This window comes from Limulus polyphemus, unplaced genomic scaffold, assembly GCF_000517525.1.
Source record: "Limulus polyphemus unplaced genomic scaffold, Limulus_polyphemus-2.1.2 Scaffold1324, whole genome shotgun sequence".
Lineage (NCBI taxonomy): Eukaryota > Metazoa > Arthropoda > Merostomata > Xiphosura > Limulidae > Limulus > Limulus polyphemus.
In genome coordinates this window covers 43,530-69,802 of record NW_013666934.1, presented here as the reverse complement: position 1 = coordinate 69,802, position 26,273 = coordinate 43,530, and the positions used below count along the sequence as shown (strand labels likewise).

The window sequence follows — 26,273 nt, the reverse complement described above, 5'->3', positions numbered from 1 at the left end:
CAAGGTTTTGTCCTTGTTTTTGTACCTGATGATGACAAAACCTTGTCGAAACGTTGTACATTTGCTGTCATGTTAAAGTTGTATTAAAGTTTTTCTTCATTACCCATTTAAGCCGTCTCCAGCCATTATTAGTCTCAAAGTGGGTTCCTCGTCATCGAACTAGGTAGTGTGTCTATCCGCCTATCTATCAATCCATCCATCCATCAATATATCTAGTTGAAAGATACATTTGAGTCAGTGAAATGAAGTTTTCATTTTAACGGAATGAATACAAACTCAATTTGATAATTTATATCAATCCATTCATCTATCTTTATCCCAAATCTCACCTGAGTTACAATACTAGGAGTCTCTTGGAATATATATGAAGAAGAATCCAACACACGTGACTGAAAGGCAGCAAGCTCTTCACTTAGTGGTTCAAATCACTTTATTAATCCGTGGATCAATAATCCACCATCAAAGTATGCCTCCCATACAATCGGAATTTCATACACACTAGATATTAATTAGAAAAATAAAAACAACGATACTGAAATATACCTCAAGTAAAACTTCAAACTAAAATCTTTACATATCAGCTCTATATTTCGATTTTTTTCTGGCTTTTATTTAAAACGAACTATATTGTATGGGTATAGCGGATGCTGCTCAGTAAAAGTTTTGTTGTTGTTGTTGTTTTTTACTCTTCTGTTTTGTAGTCGTCTTCCCTTGAGTTAGTAGTCAGACGGCCCGACAATCACGAAGAGACGACTCTTTCTTCTGAGGTAGATTCTGTACTAATTGTTTCATAAAATTGTGTTTCTCTTTATACTTACGCTATTTTGTCTGAACAACTTTTATACTTAAAGAAGCAATCGCGTCAAGTAAAAGGTACTTACTTCATCTCAAAGAAGCCGTCATTGGCTACAGCGTTAACACGAACACTCGCAAACATTTTTACGAAATTTATCCAATGAAGTGCAACAAAAATGTTTGAGATGATAGATAAACTGAGTTAGGTATAGCCTAGGATGAACATGTTCGGTGAATCAACTATTCAGATGTTATTTAACAACGAACAGGAAGTTTCCAAAACACTATTTTCTAAATGTTCCATTCACTTGCTCTAATATAAATATTTAAACGCAAGTTACCCACGTACACGTTAACAACAATAATGAGAATGTATGAAGGGCAATTTGCATATTTTTATTTTATTTTTTGTTTATTATCAAATGTTTTCAAAAATCTATACCATAACATTTGCTGATTTTTTTTAAATTGTGATTTTTACGGTTACCGGGCAACTAGACACCGGACAATTAGACACCTAAACAAATGAGGAAGTAGGACACCTAATAATTGTTTAGTTTACCATGTCGGTCATATAATGGAGTAAATTAAACAAGTAATATATTAAACCTAGATCTATGTAGGTCAAATAATGGAGTAAATTAAAATTTTAATAAAATAGGCCTAGATATATACAGGTCATATAATGGAAAGAATTATTGTTTTATTTTATAACAAACAAGCGGTGTCTAAATGTCCTACTTCGTCATTTTATTAAGTGTCTAGTTGACCTGGATTCTCTCGAATCACCTGCCCAGAAAACGATGTGGTCATTCTTTTCCAGAAGAATAATCAAGTTAACCAGAACAGGAAGTTAGCATTTTCAATATGGCGGAAAATGCATTACCTTCAGGTCTTTTTTGTTCGAAGACGAATTTGATGATGACGCTGAACAAAGTGATGATGAAAAAAGTCAAAGATTTATTTCAAGGGATAACCCTTGTTTCGCAAGTGACTATAATAATTATTATAAGATCAATGTTGTTGTAGACATAATCTTCACTTTGGCAAAATATTTCAAGTACATGCTGCATCTTGGTGACGTCACTACTTCCTTTACATTACCACCTCGTCGAGAACAGTTGAGAGAAGTTCGGAACACTGTTCCGTGTCATTGCTGTGCAGAACGTTACACACGTTCATGACGATGATTTGAGTGTGTCCAAACAGTCATAATTAATAACCCTTCTTCCTGACCTGCCCACACAGAAAACAGCCGACTGTTCATGGGGTTTTTCAAAACGGTTAATATTGCAATATTTCTGCTTAATTCACCACCGACAGTCAGGTTCACAAAAATTAAAATAGCACTGAAATAGACACACACAATAAGATTGTTAAGCTTTATCCCTATATTTCAGTAAAACCGAAACCAAAACTCATAAAATTATCTATATATATATATATATATATCATTATTATAACACATTCTTCCCACACAGTGAGTCACAAAAAATAACCCATTTCCACATAAATAATAAACATTCTTTCCTTTCTGTTCACCTAAACACATATAGGTGTCCTGTCATTTTGCCTAACTTCACAGAAATTATATTATTTTCTCCGTTGTTCATGTATTGTTATAAAACAGCTAATATTACATTATTCCTGCCGGCCTGTCCGTGTCCACACAGTCATAAAAATAGCTCAGTGTTCGTTTTTTTTTTGTTTTTTTTTCATGCCTAGGTCATATTCAGGTTAGACTGGTGTTTCTTAGAGAAACATGTTTTTAAGCTCTCAGTGCCTATCTTTACTGTCATCTCTATCCGCTTTCAAGAACAAAGTCAAAAATAAAAATCCATCTTCCTGCCCGTCTTTAAACACTTCCACAAACACAGTCAAAATAATAATCCATTCTTCAGGTCCATTTATTGCACATATACCATCACTTCCGACAACCTTCACAAATAATAATCCATTCTTCAGGTCCATTTTTTGGCACATATACCATCACTTCTGTCAACCTTCACAGACGCAGTCATAAACAATAATCCATTCTTCGGGCCCATTTCTGGCACATATACCATCACTTCCGACAACCTTCAAAGACGCAGTCATAAACAATAATCCATTCTTCAGGTCCATTTCTGGCACATATACCATCACTTCCGACAACCTTTACAGACGCAATCATAAATAATAATCCATTCTTCAGGTCCATTTCTGGCACATATACCATCACTTCCGACAACCTTCAAAGACGCAGTCATAAACAATAATCCATTCTTCAGGTCCATTTCTGGCACATATACCATCACTTCCGACAACCTTTACAGACGCAATCATAAATAATAATCCATTCTTCAGGTCCATTTTTTGGCACATATACCATCACTTCTGTCAACCTTCACAGACGCAATCATAAACAATAATCCATTCTTCGGGCCCATTTTTTGCACATATATACCATCACTTCCGACAACCTTCACAGACGCAATCATAAACAATAATCCATTCTTCAGGTCCATTTTTGGCACATATACCATCACTTCTGTCAACCTTCACAGATGCAATCATAAATAATAATCCATTCTTCAGGTCCATTTTTGGCACATATACCATCACTTCTGTCAACCTTCACAGACGCAATCATAAATAATAATCCATTCTTCAGGTCCATTTTTGCACATATACCATCACTTCTGTCAATCTTCACAGACACAATCATAATCAATAATCCATCAGAGAGCTCGACTCGCAATCTGCGGGTCGAAGGCTCGAATCCCCGTCCCACCAAACATGTTCGCCCTTTCAGCCTTGGGGGCGTTATAAGGTGACGGTCAATCCCAATAGGTAAAAGAATAGTCCAAGAAGTTAGCGGTGGGTGGTAATGACTTACACTGCTAAATTAGGGAGGGCTAGCGCATATAGCCCTCATATAGCTTTGCGCGAAATTCGGAACAAGCAAAACAAATGATCCATTCTTCGTGCCATCCTTGCACATATACCGCGAACACTGTCCACCTTCTCACACTCATAAATAATAACCCATTCTTCCTCCCTATTCTCATACAAACAACCACAAAAACAGCCCATTAGTTTATGATCACTTCGTCATTAATATACTTTGTGACTTTTCACACGGATACAGATAATAACCCATTCATACTATCCACACACCTACACAAATGCTACTAGATATACTTATCGATAAATAACCATCTTGTCTTTTCACACCCGTACAGATAATATCCTATTCATATTATCCACACCTACGTAAATAATACTAGATATACTTATCAATAAATAACCTATCATGGCTTTTCACACTCATATAGATAATAACCCATTCATACTATCCACACACCTACATATATAATAGTTTGGCCTTCTTGCTTACATCCACAATGATAAAATAACATTATTTCTGCCTAACTCCACGATACTATCTCATTCTTCTTGACACATAATTACATTTTCTACCAGACAGTTCCCAGTCAGTCTGCCAAACTCTTCACAGATAATATTTCGTCCTTCTTGCACATCTGTATTGCATGTTAACCATACGTTAGAACCAATTCACTCTGCTCAATTCCACAGAATTACGTAATAGCCCATTATTTGTGGCCACCCCCTACACAGATAAAACCAAATAGTTCATCCATTCAGAACAGCTACTGGAATGTATGTATTGCTGTCTTTAGGATATCAGACATTTCAAAATGAGGCGAGTTTTCTTTTTCTTTTTAGTGTTATTATTGTTATTGTAAAAAGTAAAACGTAATTCAAGAGTATCAGACACGTAAGTTTCACGTAGCGTTTAACAGACTGAAGCAACTGAAAATGAAAACGTCAGACGACTATCACGTGCTTTTGATACACATATAACTGAGAGAAATGAGACGAGTAAATCTGATAGAGCAAAGGAAAGACGGTTTCTGTGTTCTAAAATATTACTGTTTCACTAAGCGCTAGTATCGATCAAGCTTCTCTTCCTCTCTCCACATTCTCAAACTTGTTTAGGTACAACTGATCTAGATGGGTCCCTCGAGAAACATGCTTTCAAACCCCATAACCAACCAACCTTTTCCTTTGGTGTTGTATCTAATTTATTATTCGTAGATTTGCACAAGAAAACGAAATAGTTAAGTCGTTGAAACAATGGTTTGGTATCACTTAAGTCCAACATTTAGTAATATATACGTATTGCGAGCAATTTCCAAAGGAATAATTTTCTATCTGCTTCATTTGGGTCACTTTAGAGATTGGTATTACTAGGAACTGTTAACTTCCAACGCAAATTCCATGTGCTGTGCGCGACCTCTGGCTTGATTGCCAAGTATATTTAAGTCTTTGAAGGTAAAAATGCATGGATTTACTAATAAATAAGTCTTTTCGGATAAAACATGACAGAAGCTATATTCTAATATGGATATAGCTTTTTTTTTTAGGTAGGTGAAAAAATTACAAATCATCCATCAGGTTACAAATCATTACACATAGATTTAATCAAAAAACATTTTTTTGAGCAAATATGTTTTTTTTCCGATCTAAATCCAAAATGTACTTAATGTATTATTTTTGTGACATTAGGTTTTATTTGTGCGTTTTAAAATATTTTGAGAAATGGATTTAGAAACAAAAATCTGGTGGTTTTCACTTGACTGCGCAATAAGTATTTCGAAACACATGTCCCTAAACTCGGAACTATCGAAATATAGATATACAATTCAACATAAGGAACTTCCAGTGTTTAACATGTGAAATGGCTAGATGGCGCTGCGAAAATACAAACATTTCAAAGGGAAAAATCAATAAAATAAAGAATAAGAATATCTGATAAAAACAATAATACATTCGAACATCGAGTGTAACTATTTTGGGCATCATGGGAGAGGAGAGTCACTGGTGCATGATGAGATCGCCTGAACTCAGTACTTGTTTCTTTTATATATATATATATATATATATATATATATCTTTCATATATATCTTATTTATATATCTTTCAGTTTTTGTAGTTCAAAACTAAAACCAAGATTGTCCCGATTCAAATATAATTACGAGATATTATTTTCATTAAGTAAACGCTATGTTCATTTTTATAAGAGTGTGCTGAAGACTGTTTAAATTTATCTATTTCCAATGTTTATATAGAAATCTTAATAGTCTAAGTTTATCGATGTGCCAAATTTTGTCTGCTTTCAATTTTAATGGGTAACAAAACTATATGGTTTTATACTTCATTTTATATGTATATTTTTTGGATATCGAAATTGCTATCAGAACATACAATCCCTTTTGTGAATAAACTAACAAACGCTAGATGAAGTTGTTCAATAAAATAAATAAGTATTATCTATAAAATATCATAAATTGCCAGAAGCTCAGCATGCTATACAGATTGCTGACAAAAGAAAAAAGAAACTAACGTATTTGGATCAGTGATATTATCTGCATTACATAATAGACCTTAAACCTCGAAATATGCTGCCAACGTAATGTCTAGGGATACAAATGTAGTATGAAAAATTAAAAAAATATTCGATTGCAAGACATTGAAAAAGAACGTAAAATTATTGAGGTGTCACCTACAAATATAATGGAATATTCAATAAAAAAAATAGCATTCTGGTTTTGAATTTCGCGTAAAGCTACACGAGGGCTGTCTGCGCTAGTCGTCCCTAATTTAGCAGCTAGTCATCACCACCCACTGCCAACTCTTGGGCTACTCTTTTACCAACGAATAGTGGGATTCACCGTCACATTATGACGCCCCCACTGGAAGGGCGAGTATGTTTGGTGTGACGGGGATTCGAACCCGCAGATTGCGAGTTGAGTGCCCTAACCACCTGGCCATGCTGGGCCAAATAATTACGTTCAAAGACACGAAGCTTTATTTAAAGCGATGTTTTAGATGTATTTGTTTTATGTTAAAAAGCTGCTTTTCTACTGGTAAAATTTTATACGCGATTAGTGGGTGTTCTGTTTTACTCTAGGCATATATATTTTCCCATTTCTGTGCCCTAAAACAGCCAGCATACAAGATAATTAAAAATTTTGAAATTAGAATATACAAATATGGATCGTAAAAAAAGTAAGCAAACAAGACTGGAGATCTACTGTTGACAGTTTGCTCAAGCTACAAATCTCTATTATGACTCCACTATAAAATTATTATAAGTGATATTTACTGAAGTGTTAGATCGCACAGGAATTTTGCGAAAAACTGAGTGAGTAGTTTTAAACTTAATTCGACTTCCTTAATCTTGTTTCCGCCATTAAAAAATCCGGTGTTTTCCTAGCGTGCGCGTTAATTGGAAACTACAACTCGTGTATTTTCTAGCGCATTAATTGGAACTGCCACGTGAAAGGTTCCCGATTTTGCTGTTGCATATTGTTACTCGAGTTTGCTGTCTTTACGTGGATTTCCTTACTCAGACAACGATGGTGATTCTTTCTATTGTTTCTTATACTTAGCTGAAATCGTGAGTGTGTATAGCACTATTTCATATAGATATTGCTATAAATAGTTTTTAAATAGTTGTTGCTAAGGTAACAGTTGTTGTCGATAATTGGCGAATTACGCTAAGTGTGTCGCTGTTGTACATTTTGCATGCAATATCTGTGTCACTTTATTCTAGCAAAGACTTGTGCACAGCAGGCTGTTGAAGAACATACATATGTGTAATGTAGATCTGACAAGGTAAGCATGTAACTGAGTCAACTTGCATTGTATTAACCTGTGTTGTATTATCTCAGAAGAAACATTATTCCATTCTGATGAGACTGCTTTGTTGCTGCTCGTCCTTTATTACATTAAACTGTGACTTTGATGGAAGCCTGTCAATAAATCTGTGATAATACAATTTTTGTCTTCAAGATGGTCTTTTGAGAACAACTTTACACTTTGTTTGCTGTAGTTGCATACCAATACATGTGTTTATTCTTTGTTGTACATTTGTTATCTATTTTGAATACGTTCAATGTGGTGGTTGGGTGGAAAAAAAGCCAATGCGGCAGTAAACTGTTAAAAAACATGTAACATTCAATTGAACGCATATGCACGTATGTAGCTTAAAATTTACTTTCCATAAATGAACATAAAACTTAAGATTAGTAAAAATTGTTAATTTAAAAAGGGGGAATATAGATCGTCAAAGAAAGTACAGAAACAAGTTGAATCAAAATGCTTGTTTGTTTGTAATTAAGCACAAAGCAACACAATGGGCTATCTATAACTATGATCCAGTCAGATCTAACTCCATTTATTACTACTTTCTGCTTTCTACTCTCCAGCCAATTTTCTATCCAATTTAATAACATTTCCTCCACACCCACAGATTTAATTTTTGTAACAAGTCTTTTGTGAGGCACCTTATCAAATGCTTTCTGAAAATAAAGGTAAACCAAATCCACAGTATTTCCTTCATCAACTCTTGCAGTAGCATCCTCAAAGAATGTCAGAAGATTTATTTATTAAACAAGACTTTCCGTTAGTGAAACTATGCTGGCTCTTTGACACTATATCAAACTGCTTTAAGTGACTCTGCAATGCATCTTTAATCATCCAATCCAAAATCTTTCCAACTATTCATGTAAGACTAACTGGCCTATAAATGCTTGGACAATGTTTATCACCTCCTTTAAATATTGGACTAACATTAGCCAACTTCCAATCTTCTAATACTCTTCCACTACTTAATGACCTATAAAAATATTAGCTAGTGATTCACAAATAAAATCTTTAAGTTTCTTTAAACTCTAGGATAAAAGTTGTCTGATCCAGGGAATGTATCAATTTTGAGGTTGCCCAACTTTTCTCTTACAATTTCAGAACTGAAAATGATATATTTTGCATCAATATTTTAGCACCATACATTAAGTGCTCTGGTTGAGGCATAATACAGAGTCATAAAAACTGAAGAGAAAATATAATTTAATAAGTTTAACATCTCAATCTTCTGAGAACAGCTCCCCACTATCATTTTTAAGAGGCCCAATCCTAACATTTTGCTTACCCATCATATACCTAAATAATTTCTTATTGTTTGATTTAACTCTCTCAGCCAACCCTCTTTCATATACAGTTTTTGCCCTTTTAACTTCCTTTTTAACCAGCTCTATGGATATCCTATAGTCCTCCAAGTCCTTATTATTTCCAGTAAGTTTAAATTTCTTGAATTTATTATATTTATCCCTAATATGATCTCTAAAACCTTTACTAAACCATACTGGCTTATTCTGCTCCCATTGCCCTTTTTTTCATGTAGGGAATATGTATGTTCTGTATGCATATACATTTTCCCCTTAATGCTTCCCACATCTGTTCAAGATCCCCTCCCAACTCTTTAATCCAATCTACAGAAGCCAGATCATGTCTCATTCCATCAAAATTGGCTTTCCTGAAATTTTGAATCAGTGTACTATTCTTCTTCAATTCTACATGTAGTAAAATCAGGGTACTATTCTTCTTCAATTCTACATGTAGTAAAATCCCAAACCTAATAGTGCAATGGTCGCTTGTACTTAAATGCTCACCAACCACAAATGTCTATCATATTCACATCAGATGTTAATACTTAATCTAATATAACTTCTCTTGTAGGTACCAACACCAGTTGGTGTATAAAAGTATCCCAAACAATTTCCAAAAACCTGTCCCCCTCACTGTCACACTCAAAATTTTCCCAATCAATACCCCTTAAGTTAAAATCTCCCATAATAACAACAACATCTATTTCAGCTACCATTCTGATCTCATTAAACAATTTTCTCATTAGCATCTACATTCTGACCTGGTGGTCTATAACAAATCCCAATTACAAGACTTTTCCCTTTATATCTACTAACACTAACCTAAACTGATTCAATCTCAGTGCTATTTTCTTTAATATGCTCTAACTCAACTGGATAAAATTCACTCCTCACATAAAATGCTACTCCTCCCCCTTTTTTCAATACCCTATCTCTAGTAAATAATCTGTAGCCTGTTATTTCAAAAAATTTCTCTCATCAAAATTGTTTAAATCCAACCAAGTCTCAGTGATACCCATAATATCAAAATCCTCAGTTTCCACAACTGATTTGAACTCATAAATTTTATTTCTAATACTCCTAGCATTACAACAGCAACAATTAAATTAGTAACAAATAAAGCAAAGATATTCCTAAATATGAAATTTTCTGTAACTCCCGAATGCTCTTAGGTATGCACTCTAAAATACCAATTAGTAACAAATAAAGCAAAGATATTCCTAAATATGAAATTTTCTGTAACTCCCGAATGCTCTTAGGTATGCGCTCTAAAATACCACATGAAAAACACACAAGATAAGGTTGTGAAAAATTTGCATCACTTAAAAACTCCTATTAATAAAGAAAAAACATATATCTTATACATATGCCATTATAGAGAGAGATCAGTTCAATAAAATAACATAGTTGTCAATCGTATAATGAAACAGAAAATGCTCATATATATATAATTGGTGGGTGAATAAAATCCATAATTTAATTAAAGTAATACATACGTAAATACAATAGCATCATTTGTAGTGTAGACAAACATGGTGCTTTATTATATTTTTTTAAATCTTGCTCAGAGTTTATCACTTTAGATTACAAATACAGATAATACAGGTATAACATTACAGTCCGCAAATATTTTGATTGTACTTATTTATTGAAATTAATAGAAATAAAACATTATTCAGCAAATAACCACCACCAGTAGAAATGACAAAAAAAAATAACTAAAGAAACAACAATTGAGTGAAAGAAATTGCAAGGTAAAATATCTTAGTTTGGAGTCTAGACCAAGTTCCGGCTATAACGAACAATTACGTTGGAAGGAAAATAAACAGCAGTTGTACACATAACACGAAAAGGGATGTTAGGAATATCTATATACAGTCAGAAAATACTTTAGTTGAGATTGAGTAATTAACAGTTGTTATTAAGGTACAAATAGTAGCAGTGAAAATATCCATTAAAACTGAATTGATTAAGTGGCGATGAACACAATGGAAGTGAGTAAAGGGATGGTAAATCAAAACCGAACTTTGTTTAAAAAAGTTTCATTGTGTGAATTATCAAGTTATTCTTGTCAGTTCCTATTCCAACAGATTCCAAGGGTTTTATTTCCCTGCTATTTTATTTATTTCAAAAACAAAATAACACATAGGTTTTACTGTTTTTCCTTTCTAAATGCATGCACTTTCTTCTAGATAAAGTATAAATTCACAACTTTTTGCATTTCTTGAGAGTAACTTAAGGTTACCAAACATGTAGTATGTAAGTTATTAATAGAATATTCCAGGGCCTGGATGTTTAACAGTTTAATAAAACTATTTATAATTCATTATGAGTGGACTTGTCTAACTGGTCCTCTGTATAGTGTATAAACTACATCCTAACACGGGTAGTTCCAAAATAGAGGTGTTTTCTTGATAACTGATCATAAACTATAATATCTGATTTCAAATAACTATTTTTGGGTACTAAATGTACAGAAATATCGGACAATATTTGGGCAAAATAAGGCTGAAGAGACACTGAACAATTTAGGTAACTCAAAAATCTGTAATTTAAAAAAAGGCAGAATTTCTTGTTTTAGCACAAACGAAGAATGGGCTATCTATGCAGCGATCGCCTTAGATATCCAACCAGGAATTCAAGCGTTATATGGCCTCAAGGTTACGGTTCAACCACTGGGGTACATTTCTTTATGAACCATCGAGCACATTTTAAACTATTTTCTACTCTCTACACATCTAGCCATAGCAGGAAATAATGTGTGCTTTTTGTAACACGCTAAGAGCAATAAAGTGAATCAAAGCAATCAATCACTGTTAAGAGTTAAGAAAAGTATATTATTCTATGAAAATGTTAAATCAAGAAAATCGAATCCGCTATGTTACTTTTTGTGAAAATACAAAGTGGCTTACTTCAAAGACAAACATAAATCTAGCAGGTGCGTCGCTGCAGAAATGCAAGAAACCGTTGATATTAAAGTTGAACCTTCCACAGTGCGACACAGATTGCATTAAAAAGAGTTAAAAAGGGGTATATTGCAGTAAGAAAACCTTTGCTGCGTATATCAAGTATTTTTTAATCTGTTTAAAGATGCTAGAAAGTGGCTCAACGGTAAGCTTTAGAGCTATGACGCTAAAATTCGGGTTTCGATCGCCTTGGCGGACATAGCCAACATAGCCAGCCCATTGTGTAATGGATATTATTAAACTTGGTGCTATACTTTCTCCTGGTCTTCACGAATCTTGCAACATTAATTAAGAAGTGTCATAACCAGTCATGAATAGGAAACATAGAAAATGTGCATAATTTCAACTAGATATACACCTAATCTTGACATATTTCATGTATTTACTGTTAATGAATACTACAAACGACTACTGTTTACGTCTTGGTGAAAGTAAAGAAGTAAAAATTAGAGTCAAACTTTCTTATCATGGTAATCTAGGTAGATTAAAAAAAATCACTAGATTTTACAAGATTCAATTTTAAGTAGGAATTTAAAAAAAAAGGAGATTCTGTTTATAATTTACAGACATGTGCTTTAACAGGTGCTTTTTCTGGTTATTACAGTTTAAAACGTGTCAGTTTAAAGTAGGTCAAAAATGTAATTTGTCACTGCCCTCTACTGGTTAATATATTTAAAGTTCAAAACCTATCGCTATTAGAGATAAGTTACAAATTTCCCGAAAGATACTGTGTTAGCTGAAGCACCGGTGAACTGAACATTTAAGGAATGATAGATACAGAGTTAGTCACAACACTGGTCAACACTTATTGAATGTTACAGTGCTAGTCATAACAATACTGAACACTAAGGGAAAGACATTATTAGTTGTAACAATGTTGAGCATTTAAGGAAATACGCTAACTTAATAACACTTTTTAACACTAAAGAAAAGTTAGTGTTATTTACAACACTACTGAGCATTTAAGGAAGTTAGAGTTAGTCATAATGCTCCTGAAAAGAAAGCTACAGTGTTAGTCATAACACCACTGAACAACTGTGGGGAAGATACAGTTAGGCATAACACTATTAGTTATTTAGGGGAAGATACTGGGTTGGAAAGAAGCTCAACCCATTTCCATGTTTTTTGCTACAACTTATCTAGAAAACAAAAGGTGTAATTCTTTATGCCAATATTTATATTTTACAACGTGAAAATGTCCAGACAGAACAATTCTAATCGTAACACCCATTCAACAGATACCTTACGTATCTACATATATAACAATTATGAAATTTCTAGGTGCTTTTATTTCAATGATGTATATAACATGTGTTATCTAGACACAGTACCTGATTTTCTCATACTTATCCTAGGATCTTTTAATTCAGGCTTTTCCTCGCACACAGCAACGGCATTTCTGTAAAGATAGATAATGGATTTCAAATACCTCGATTTTTTTTTATTATTATTTAAATTAGAGACTGCTATTTGAGACGTTATGGAAGCCATTTATCAAATGAGCTTTAATTAAACTTAATTTTGTTCTGGTAGCTTTAGATTCCGAATGTGAAAACTCAAAACTGAAGACTTTGAAATATTTAATAAATAATATCTACGTAAAACGTTCACTAATTGGGGACCAAATCATTTAATCTGATTTAACAAAAATCATTATTTTTATTAGATGTTTCCCCCTTAAAGACAGAAAAGCGTGTTTAGACAACACTTATTCATAACTTTTCGCATCAAGAAGTAGTAAAAGCTCAAGTTTGTTTTTTTTTATATCGAATTTCAGGTAGTCGAAACACGTGAGGCTAAGCACAGACTGCAGTGTTTCGACTGAAGATCTGAAATGAGCAGGATGTTGGTTGATCATGATTTCGTTTCACCAACGAGGTGGTTTAAAATGAAGATAAAACAACTGCGAAAAGTTGAAATGCATTACGTTTCTATTCGGCAACAAAACACGTTTAGAAATGGCTCAAAGTTTCTGCGTGCTTCTGTGTTTCAGTGACATTTTGCAATAATATTAGTTATACATGGACTGTGAATCTTCTGTATCCTATTCACATTTTGCGTTCGAACTTGGAAAGATATTGTAATTTACCATTTATTTTTTTTAGCGCACAGTGGCTAAAAAAATCAAAAGGCTTGTAAGAAATCACGAAGACAAACTGATAGAGTAAGATGCTTTTAACGAAGTAGACATACAGTTTTTCCCACATACAAAAAAAAAGGACTCCAAATTAAATATACGATGTCTGAAAATTATGTGACGTATCACAAGTTTAAACCATGGTAACACAATAAGAGTTACTATCTGTGCTAGCCGTCCCTAATTTTGAAGTGATAGTTTAGAATGATGGACCCTTGTCAACACCACCCATCGCCAACTCTTGGGCTACTCTTTACCAACGAATAATACCATTGACCGTCACTTTATAACGCCTCCACGACTAAAAGGGAGAGCATGTTCTGTGGCAGGATTAGTAACTCTCAAATCTGCCTGTACCACTTCTTGATAGAATTCTAAACTGGTGGTTTTTTTTTCTATTCATTTTATAATATTGCCTTTGCACCAGAATAAGCGATTTATTCTCTGTTACTCACAGGATGCACATAGCCTTCACTTTCGACACGTTTGTTAATGATATACTTCATGACCGCGCATGCGTTATACGTGATTACACTTATTATGATTAAAAAAAAACTGCATGCATGTACCCTTTATCCACCAAAAACCGCAAGTTACTAAGTGTTGTTGTCTTCACGTGATTCAAGTTTAATACGTCACATATTTAGCCCCCCTGTTGCTTAGTTATATTGTTCACGATATATGTGTTATCGTCAGGTGTACAGACTCATCCATTTCTTGAGTTATACGGGTACGCATACAATATGTTTTCTGAGTTATAGGGGTAAGTGTATTGGTATGTTTCCAGAGTCATGCCTCCCCCCAGTGACTCAGTGGAAAGTCTGAAGGCTTATAGCGCTAAAAACGGAGTTTTGATACCTGTGATGGGCAGAACACAGATATCCCATTGTGTAGCTTTGTGCTTAACATCAAAGAAACCATTTTATGTCATACGGGTATGCATATCAGTATATATTTCTTGGGTTAAAGGGGTACATGTGTCAGTATATGTTTCAGCTTTACGAGACAAGTGCTTGTGTTGGCATCAGTTTCTGAATCCTACGAATATATCTGCATACGTAGCAATAGTTTTGAGAGTAGATACACGTGTTACTGCTAGAAGTCATGTAATGCCGTATTGTGAGGTAATGTTTGTCACTGCTAGAAGTTATGTAATGCCACATTGTGATGTAATGTGACATGTGTTACTGCCAGAAGCTATGTAATGCGGTATTGCGATGTAATATGACACGTGTTACTGCTAGAAGTCATGTAATGCCGTATTGTGAGGTAATGTTTGTCACTGCTAGAAGTCATGTAATGCCGTATTGTGATGTAATATGACATAGGTGTTACTGCTAGAAGTTGTGTAATGTCGTATTGTGAGGTAATGTTTGTCACACACGTGTTACTGCTAGAAGTTATGTACTGTCGTATTGTGAGGTAATGTTTGTCACTGCCAGAAGCTATGTAATGCCGTATTGTGATGTAATATGACACGTGTTACTGCTAGAAGTTGTGTAATGTCGTATTGTGAGGTAATGTTCGTCACACACGTGTTACTGCTAGAAGTTGTGTAATGTCATATTGTGAGGTAATGTTCGTCACACACGTGTTACTGCTAGAAGTTGTGTAATGTCGTATTGCGAGGTAATGTTTGTCACACACGTGTTACTGCTAGAAGTTATGTACTGTCGTATTGTGAGGTAATGTTTGTCACACACGTGTTACTGCTAGAAGTTATGTAATGTCGTATTGTGAGGTAATGTTTGTCACACACGTGTTACTGCTAGAAGTTATGTTCCTCCAGCCAAAACTTTTTACACCTTAAGACTTTTCTCAAAAACTACTGACATAGATAGCATTTCAACTACGGCCTTGTATGTTGTAACTAAGCCGCCTTGATGATCTCTAGAACTTAAGAAAAGCCTAATCGGCAAGACACACAAGAAACAAGATATAATTCAAATGTCATTGTAAACTCTTCTTATTGGAAACCCGTACTGGAAAATTGATTTCAATAAATACCATTTTTATTGTAATGTAATATCTTATGTATTACTACATTTATTGATGGATTTATTCTAATTAACGTAAATAATATACAAAGTTATGTATTTCTTATGAATCTTGCGGATAGGGTAGGTGTAATATTATTCTGGGTTTTACACACAAGATCCCCCCCTCCCCATCTTACTGAATGTTGTTTCTTCTACTTGATTAACGTTATAGGAGGTGCGAGATGACTGCGGACAAGCGATATTTAGATAGCAGGATATCCAAGGTTTCACAGGTATAAGAATTTGTGAAACAATTTCTTCGTCTAACAAGATCTCCTTTTCTCTCTCTCCCAACTTCCACCGGAAATATCTATCATAAATGACGTCACACAAAAGCTGCGAGTAGCACATAACTCGTGCTCGTAGTATGCTGCCACACCTCAATCACCAAGGCTATTCTCTCCTTCCCATTCCCTCCCACACTGATCCTGGCAACAGGAGTTCCTCTCATCACTCCTTTATCTATACTTTCATTCCTTGATGACAGTTCTGTGACGTAGTTGTGACGTCAAACGACAAGGCACTGACAGTTCCATGACCTAACCTCTGCCCTTTAGTAATAAAGGCTATGAGAAGGAATTGCCTTTCGTAAACAAAATTTAAGGGTCATTTTAGTTCGTATCACACTTAAACAAAAACAACATTGTATGAAATGATGCGAAATATATCAATAATAAAATACAAGCGTGTCTTCTAATACTAATAAGCTTCACTTTCCTCTTCTGACCCAATGTAAGTACGTAATTCCTAATTTGATATATGAGAAGGGTGGGCGGAGTCATAAACTGTAAAATGATGTTTACGAAGAACTGCAAGAAATCTTAATACCTAAACTTTAAGTTACAGATCTTATTAATAAGAACTTTGAAGAAATCAAGAAGTTCTTTCGTTCAATCAATCTTTAATGATCTATTTACAGTTACTGAAATTATCATTGTTCTTTAAGTAATATCCGTAAATTGCCATTTTCTGTTCCAACCTCTGAATACTAATCTTTAAAGTTCTTAATATAATTCCAGCAACTTCTGGACCAAAGGTCGCTTATCTGCAAGTTCTATTGTAAGCTATAAATGTTGTTTCAGCATGTTAAGGTCTGTCAGTTCCCAATAAATATTCAGTGAATAAAACTATATGTGACATTTGACACACGAATTTCCAAGATTGCTGTAGTTTGAATATGCGCTGATGATAACCGATAAAACAAAATGATTTTTAACAAAAGAATACAACATTTACATGTTTTATCAACACCGTACAATAAGTCTTTGTTCTTCTACCATCTCGTGACGGCGATGTCTTTCCATAAGGTAATTGGGTTTGTCTGTAGTTAAACATAAAGTTACACAACGGGCTATTTTTTCTGTGCCCATCACGAGTTAGTATCGAAACCCAGATTTTAGCGTAACAAGCCTTCAGACTTACAAGCAAAGTGAGTGGGATAGGAGGTATAAAAAACTTGTCTCGCTTGAAATATGGAAATACATAACTTTTTCACCAATATAATTAAGGCGGATTTGTACCTTTTATGTTATCACAGTCATATAAGGAATTCTATAATTTACCACCTGAACAAGTATGTAAAGAATTACAGGAAATTATTGGAAAAATAATTTATGTACTTGTTCTCGGTGCATTAAACCTAACTAACCAGGGAAGAAAGAGAAAAAACACGGTTACTAAACTTAATATTATACATGATGCTATTTTTCTTTGCAATCTTCGTCTCTGAGGAATTACATTGTGAGAATGAGGATAACATGTGATGTCATAACTTCACCAGTCCTGGCCTTCATGATTTAGAAGCTGCACGGAAACCAAGTATTCGACAAGATTTCTGACGTTCGAAGCTATGAACTCATAAGCGTTAATGTTCATTCTAGGTAATGAAGCATGAGGTAAAGTAGTGTTTATGTGCGGTTAGGGCCGTTTACGACACTTCTATGAAAGAGGTCATCAGTAGAAGAAAAATTTATAAATAGAACAAGAGGTATTCAGCTGGTTAATATAGGATAAACAGCACATACACACACACACACACAGTATGTGAGTGTGTTCTTTCAAAGCATAATGTTTAAGAAACGAGCTTAGTATCAGCAATGTCAAGTTGATGACTATATGCTGCAAACAGAAACTATGTGATATCAAGGGTACCAGTTTTGATGTAAAGCATGGCGTATTAGAGGGAACTTGCAGTTATATATATATAAACGAATTATTATATGAAATAAAACACAGCCATATTTTGTAGACTGTTACCTGTCAGGTAACTTTCACACTGTTCACTTAGATGAGATTTATTGAAATACACATAAACAGATACTCCCTAGCGCCCTCTATATTTGAAATTCTTGAAACAAATCCTGTAAGCGAATAACCTTCTGGATTATATTTCATAAGCTCTTATCAATGACACCACGTTAAAATGAAAGAAAAAAAAACAAACGATAGTAAACAATTTATTACATATATCTGAACTTCTAATAAACTTAGCCTTTGATTATAAATCGTTATGCCTAATTAAGAAGACCCGTAATACGTAATAATCAAACTAAATTCTGATATAGTCCACATCAAAACTACATATTAATTGACTGTAACCTAACCTTGCCTACAAACTGTATACCTTAAGCTAGCTTTTCCCAAACTTTTGTCATCCACGCATCTTTTAACAAATATGGTTTCCTGGGCGTACCCTCCCCCATCTTTTTTTTTAAGTGAGTGAAAGAGTGGGTTAAGTGGCTAGATATAATACACAAATACACATTAAAATACTATGTGTTATAGTAACTACTTATTATTTTCATTAATAAAAAAATATTAAAACGCTTAATTTTACATTATTGCACTATGGACTCTACCCTAATCGCTCGCGCTCTCCCAAGAGATCACTTGCGCCCGTAGGGGGCGCACCCACACTTTGGGAAACGTTGCCTCAGGCTGCATCCACAGGGACATGCATATATTCCTTTCTTTCTCTTATTTTCTAGATGTCAAGTATTTGTATGTTTAATACTGCTTGGAGATGGCTTGAATGGGTAATGAAGAAAAACTTTAACATAACAGCAAATGTACAACGTTTCGACAAGGTTTTGTCATCATTATTAGTTTCAAAGTGGGTTCCTCGTCATCGAATCTTATTTATGTTTTTCGTACAAAGGTACACAAACTGATAGACTAGAAAAAAAGTGAGCTTGTCCACAGCACTCGTCGCTAACTCTTGTCTGACCATAGAAGTAAATAAAACGTATAGTTATACATATTTGAAGAAATAATTATTTTAAACTAATAAAAAAGATAAACGTTTCGAAAAAAAGTTTGATACACGGGGCCACACAAATTAAACAAGAAGCTAAATTATCATTATCTATTTATCAAACAAACAGTGTTATCTGTTTATAGTTATATATTAGCGCAAGCCCAAGAAACGCGGTAGTTGTCTGATGTCCTAATTATTACCACAACTTGTTTAATCACATCCAAAAGAGGTAACAACACTACTAGTTTACCCAGGGGTCTATTTTTGGTAGAATCTTTTGGAACAAAAGTTTCCAAAAATGTCATTGTGATTTAATAAAGATAAATGGGTCTTTAATGGTCAATATCTTCAAATATTAGTCACGTTTTTAAAAATAACGTCAAACGTTATTATCTTCAGAGACCGACTTAGCTAAATGTCAACGTCTTTACGAAGATCCATACATTCGGAATAAAAGATATGTTAAAATCCTTCCTTAATTCAGTACGACAGCAATCTTATGAAGATTGTAACTTAAATATTAAAATACTAAATGAACTACGTGACATTTTTTTTCGTAACTGTTTCAATAAAATCCGCTAAAAATTTGGTATTTTAAACCTCAATGTCATCTTATGGAACACATGGACTAAACGGTCAAGTCAATGCCTTCAGATATCGACCTCCTGACCAGAAAGAGGACAACCAATCAGAAGCTTCAGTCGCCTATTTGGCTATTCTGAACCGAAGCGCAAGACTGATTGCCATTTTTGTAAGTAGGGAATACTTCAGCGGTATATCGCGAACTCGAATTTTGAACTTCCCATCCGCAGCCCGACATAGCAACCACTAAGCCACGCCTTTCTCTCGGCAAAAAATTAATAGAGCATGTATTTTAATATAAGAATTATATTTTTTACAAGCCTGAAATAGAAAAACAAACAAAAAACTTGAAATATAGTACGATAGTTTCAATATTAAAACCGCCTACACGTTTTTTAAGAATAAAAAAAAACGCAACGCAGGATCAGATAGCAGCAAATAACAAGAGATAGCACCGACACAAGCTTTCAGCTACGCCCCCCCCCCCGTGGCTCAGCAGTTAGTCTGGGGTCTTATAACGCTAAAATTCTGGTTTCGATACTCGCAATTGACATAATACAGATAATCCATTGTATATCTTTATCCTCAATAACAACCAAACCAGCAGACTTTCAGCTTTAGTGCCACACGAGAAGAAGAATAGAGAGGAAGATTTCGTTTGCGTAATGTAAAAAATAGCAATTCATTCTTATTTTAACGAGAGATATCCGAGCCTAAACAACCTTTTTTTTCTAATTTATTTGGAAAGTAACCAGTTCATATTTAGACTTTAGTCGAGAAGAAAAAGGCAAAAAAAATAGAAATAAAATAAAAAATGCACGCAAAATCTTTACTGCCGTTTACTAGTAAAGATTAAGAGTTAAACAACTAACTATCGTAGCTTTTAATCAGGTTGATTAACCACATGATACCTTTCTGGATATAAAACTCGTCATCACTTGACAATCAACTGATCACATAGCTCCTCTCATGTTTTCAACAGCTTGGAAGTTACGTAACTTACCATCACCACAACTGGTAATTTAATGATTTGTATATGTCTTATTTTACCAACATGTTTGTACTATAGAATTAATCATCAGGGTAAAAGAACGGCTAACATGACATTATCGTTTAACCTTTTCATACTTTTTTTTTGTTATAATGTTGCGAGTTTTGCTACGTATTTTCAAAAACCAGTAAAATATTTATGATTTGAGGAAAGATATTTGCTCTGTGACGTCATCTTTTAGTAGCATTCACAAAATGCTTGCGTGAGATGTTTTTAGGCTAACTGCTCTCATAAACAATTTATTCATCTTGATATACGTACCCGGATCACACACTTTAGAGGTAACCCTATTAGAAACTTATTTAAGAGAAATCTTGGGGCTTCTCCGACATTTGCTGCTTTTCATCTTGAAAACCTGATACAACATATTTTCTGTCTTAGATCTTGTTACTGGTGGACTAACACGATTTCTGTGCTTTCCTCTGCTACGGATTAAAAATACCTAACACTCTCTTTCCGTCTTAGATCGTGTTACGGATCACAACGAAGCACTCTCTTTCCGTCTTAGCACTTGTTACAGGTGAACATAACTATCTCTTTCCGTCTTAGATCGTGTTGCGGATCACAACGAAGCACTCTCTTTCCGTCTTAGCACTTGTTACAGGTGAACATAACTATTTCTTTTTTTTTTTTTGCTCTAAATCCCATAATAAGATTGGGTTATCATATCCATGAATGTGAATTACTAGTGGAATGTACTACATCTGTATATTTTCGGCATCAAAAACTAACCTTTTTGTTCGATGTGCAGCATCTAACATGGTTATTAAATCTTCAGTACTGGCAGATGGAGTTCACACATAAAAGGTAAGTGTCTCTTCAGTAATGAGGAAATGTAAAATGTCTTTTTTTTTAAAGGTAATTTTGAAATATATCCTCAGTTCAAGCTTCATATTATGCAACAAAGTTAAGGCATACATACATAAGCGTCATTCAGAGTATCATTGGCTAAAAGCTGTACAGATAAACCACGTGACTAACAACTGAAACCTCAGTCTATATATGGTAATTTTTTACGATGCTCCCTTTACGTAACAAACATCCGTTTCACAGAACTACATTCAACCACACACCAGTTACTGAGGTTTCTTTTACTTTTTTTTATATATTCCAAAGATAATGTGAAAAATGTAGGCTTTTATTATAAAAATAACAATAAAAAGTATATCAAACTTTATAAATTACATTTTAAAAGAAAGGATAAAACCCTAGCGCTTTCGACTGGTGGACTTATCTTTATCAGGGAAAGACAGAAACAGGATAAAAGTACTTGTGTCATTGCAAGAAAATTTAAAACCAACATTTATTACAGTTTAAGTTAATAAAAAAGTCAACAATAATGCTATAAAAGTAGCATGTACAAGTAATATTTTTAAGATGTAGTGTCTCTGTTGTCCAAATTCGAACTGTTTCTACTTCCTTTCCGCCTTATCTTCATCAGGTTTATTGCACATTGATAGTAGATGAGGGAAATATGGTTCAAAGAGACTAAGACGTGAAAACGCTTGAAAGAGAACAGTTTACTGAAACATCCGATCCAGCTGAAGGTTAATTAATGCTTATTCTATTCACACGTAGTTAGGCTTACTTGGGAAGGTCGATCTGACAACTGAGGCAGGAAAATGGTGAAGACGACAGAAGGCTGGCAACGTGATTGTGATCGATACCGCCATAAAGCACGTGCGCTTAGCCGCCTTCTTCACGTTACGTTCTGTGGAACCCAGATGACACGTTGAGCGAGCTGCGTGGATGGATTTGACAGAGCTGAGCAAAGCAAGTTCAGAGACAAATATTTATAGCAGGAGACAAACAGAACAAAAGCGTCTCCGTCCTCAGTGATTTCTGATCAAAAGAACACTGGAATTGAGAATGGTCAAGTGTTTAGCGTATCGGACTATAGTTCTTTAGGCATCGTTTGGGTACCGTTGCATCTATAAAAAAAAATGGAAAATGAAGTTTCGTACTTTAGGGCCATAGGTGTGTTATAAGGGTGACGGTCAACCCCTGCTATTCAGTCAGACATGAACAGTCCAAGAGTTAGCGGTGGGTGCTGTTGACTACTTCCCTTCCCTGTAGTCTATAACTTCAAAATTAGAAACGGCCAGTACAGATAGTGTTTGAGTAGCTTGGCTCGAATATCCCGAAAGAAACGAATGGCGAAATCTTCAAGTAAAAGTATATCGTATTGGAACCGTAATAATGTTCTCATATCTAAAGGGAACTGTCGCGCAGGGATAGGATTCAAGACGGTTCAGTTTTTAAAAATTATGTGGGGGGGGGGGAACGGTGTTTGTACTGAAAGTGATAACTCAAGCTGCAAAAGAAAAGTTCGCGCTGGAAAGTGAATCTTTTTTTTTTTAAGCCGGAATGGAGAATGACAATGATAAGTTGGGACTAGAAGAGAAACTTTTTACTGCAAGAGCCGGCTTATACTGGAAAGGAAACTTACATTTGAACCAAGGGCGTTTGTTGTAAGAGAGAAAGAATGGAAAAAACGCTGATAATTTCACTGAGGAAGAATATGCATCAAAGTAGAGTGGTTCGTTTGTTTCGTTTTGAATTTTTGCGCAAAGCTACATGAGGGCTATCACCGCTAGCCGTCCCTAATTTAGCAGCTAGACATCACCACCCACCGCCAACGAATAGTGGGATTGACCGTCGCATAATAATGCCCCCACGACTGAAAGGGCGACCATATTTGATGGGGCGAGGATTCGAACCCGTGACCCTCAGATTACGAGTCAAGCGCCCTAACCTTCTGACCATGTCGCTCCTCAAAGTAGAAGGGGAAAAGATGGGACAAGTGGGAGCTTAAGATGACGTTTAAAAAAGAAAGAAATAATATTGTGTTATAAATCCTCACCATAATTCTGAGTTGTAAATGACTCAAATAAAACCGATAATAATTACACTTCACTTACTTAATATAGTTCATACATCACTACAGTTGTTGTTCATGGAAGTTGGTGATGTTACATGATTACACTCCACTTACTTAATCTAGTTCATACATCACAGCAGTTGTTGTTCATGCAACTGATGATATAATCAGCGCCTACACCAACACTATATCTGTCGCTTCCCAGCTGGCCTGATGAGCTTTTGGTATTAAAGGAAAGGCCTCGTCGGCTCTGTATAGGGCAGATATAGTGTGGTTGACATATTACAGGAACGGCAAAACAGCATTATTCAATCTAAAGAATTGCTCAGAAGATCCGTCACACTCGAATTGAAGAAGAAACTACTAAAATGTCACATACAGTCAGTTCCTACTCTACGTAGATCCTGTTTGCTGAAAAATAATACGATGGTTGAAAACATTTTAAATGTAGTATTTATTATAAATGAATGACAAAGATTAGCTACTTAGAAATAAAAAATAATGGAAAGTTTTGGAACGTGGAAATTGAAAAACAAAACTGCTGGACATATGTAAGAAACGAGAGATGCGCTACTTCGGCATATAATTAGATCTGAGAAAAAGTTGGCAGAGATTCCGATGAGTAAAATCGAAGGAGGAGGAGCGAGAGGCAGGCAGAGACTCACTTTGCTCAGTGACATTCGAAAATTGATTGGAGATTAGGAGCTTGAATTAGGAAAGCTGGTGGAGGAAGCAAGAAATATGGAACCATAGTCGTCATCCCTCAGAACTGGGGAGGACACAATGATTGACTGATTGATCACCAGAAAAGAGAAAGAGAGAGCTCAGGTTGAAAGAGGGAGAACATGAATGAGTCAGGAGAATTTAAATTAGAAGATGGGGCTCGGGAGGTAAGAGAGAGAGCGTTGTATGAATGAGGGCGCTTATACTGGGACAAAGCTCATATTTGAAGACATCATGAGTTAGCTAAAGAGAGAATACAAAGGGAACAACAGAGGACACAACTGGAAAAAAGAGGACTATCTTGGAAGAGAAAGCGATAACAAGTTTATATTTGTTTATACCTTTTGTTTGTTTGTTATTAAACACAAAGCTACACAATAGTCTATCTGTGCTGTGCCCACCACGAGTGATTTTTAGCATTATAACCCTTCAGACTTACCGTTGGGAAGTTATATTTTTTAAATGTTCAACTGAAATGCAAAATTCTCTCCATAAAGAAACAGCAGCGGAACGTAAATAGCTTATGGTTGGACTGAAAATATTATATTAGTTCCAAAACGTGTACAAGTTAATGAAATGATTTTACAACTAGAACAGCACTCGTAAAGTTCAACACCTGTCCCGCAATGTTTTCGACTTTTATAGCAATCAACCTAAAATATACGCCAAAAAAATTCAGCACCCTCAAAAATTTAGGTGACGGTGCTAAGATCACCTTTCTATCTGAAGTTGCTCTCAAGTTTTGAACATTTGTGAAAATCCAGTTAGCTATCATTATAACGAAATTGATTGACTTTCAATTTGACCTTGGCCTTTCTACTACATTCACTCAAGTGTGATCAATCGGTCCTTGGACATATTCAACCTTTTTTTTCAAATTTGATGGAAAACAGATGAAAATTTCTCAAGTTATATTTTTCACACACACCACACACGGGTAAAAATAATATCCCTCGACGTCGGGCGAGGGTAACAATGAAAAATATAGTTATTTTGACAAAAATCTGAAATAATTTTCTTAATGATAAGAATTTAAAGATCATATCGAAGTTTAGCAAATTACATGATTACGAATAAAATTTGCCTAGAAAATATTTTGAAGCAAAAAAAACAGAAAAACTAGTGTGCACCAAGATACTCTGAACTTCACGAGCTTAGGCAAATACACTTTAAACGAATTTCTTACTAAATAAGATGCTGTAACGGTTGTTATACCATCTTAAAACTAATTGAAATATTTTTAATTTTTAAGTGGGTTATTTGAATACTCTTGGAAGGCTCCCAAGTTGTTTCTATATAAACTCTTTCTTGAAAATTTTCCTTATCTTTTCTAGTATCTGATGGCTGAATTCAAATGACTTTTTAATAATTTGATATAAATATTTTGTAATCGTATATCTTACACACACAAAAAAAAAACTTTATAGATTTTTCTGTCATTATATGGGAGCTAATTTCCAAACATATAGCAGCGACAGATTCTTAAGTTTTAATTTTTTGGACAGCCTATGAACAAAAACGAAATTGCAAACCAATTATGGGGAGAGACAAAGAATGGTGGTATAGCGCGTGGATTCTCTGCGTCATAACTTTAAAGCTGGTGGTAAAACATCGTTAGAAATGGATCACTCACAACGATTGTTTGTTTGTTTGTTTTGAATTTCGCGCAAAGCTACAAGAGGGCTATCTGCGCTAGCCGTCCCTAATTTAGCAGTGACAGACTAGAGGGAAGGCAGCTAGTCATCACCACCTACCGCCAACTTTTGGGCTACTCTTATACAAATGAATAGTGGGACTGACCGTCACTATATAACGCCCCCCCCCCCG

The 26,273-nt window shown here is 34.8% G+C and overlaps 1 long non-coding RNA gene across 1 annotated transcript in view; it reads right to left on the bottom strand.

Moving 5' to 3' along the window:
- Window positions 1-1,463: 1,463 nt before the first annotated feature.
- Window positions 1,464-26,273, bottom strand: part of LOC111086688 — a 52,398-nt gene continuing 27,588 nt past the window's right edge. Inside the window, exons 2-3 of the long non-coding RNA XR_002611414.1 lie at window positions 13,109-13,176; window positions 1,464-2,144 (exon numbers count right to left, since the gene is read on the bottom strand). This is a non-coding gene — a long non-coding RNA (uncharacterized LOC111086688). The remainder of the gene's footprint in view (window positions 2,145-13,108; window positions 13,177-26,273) is intronic.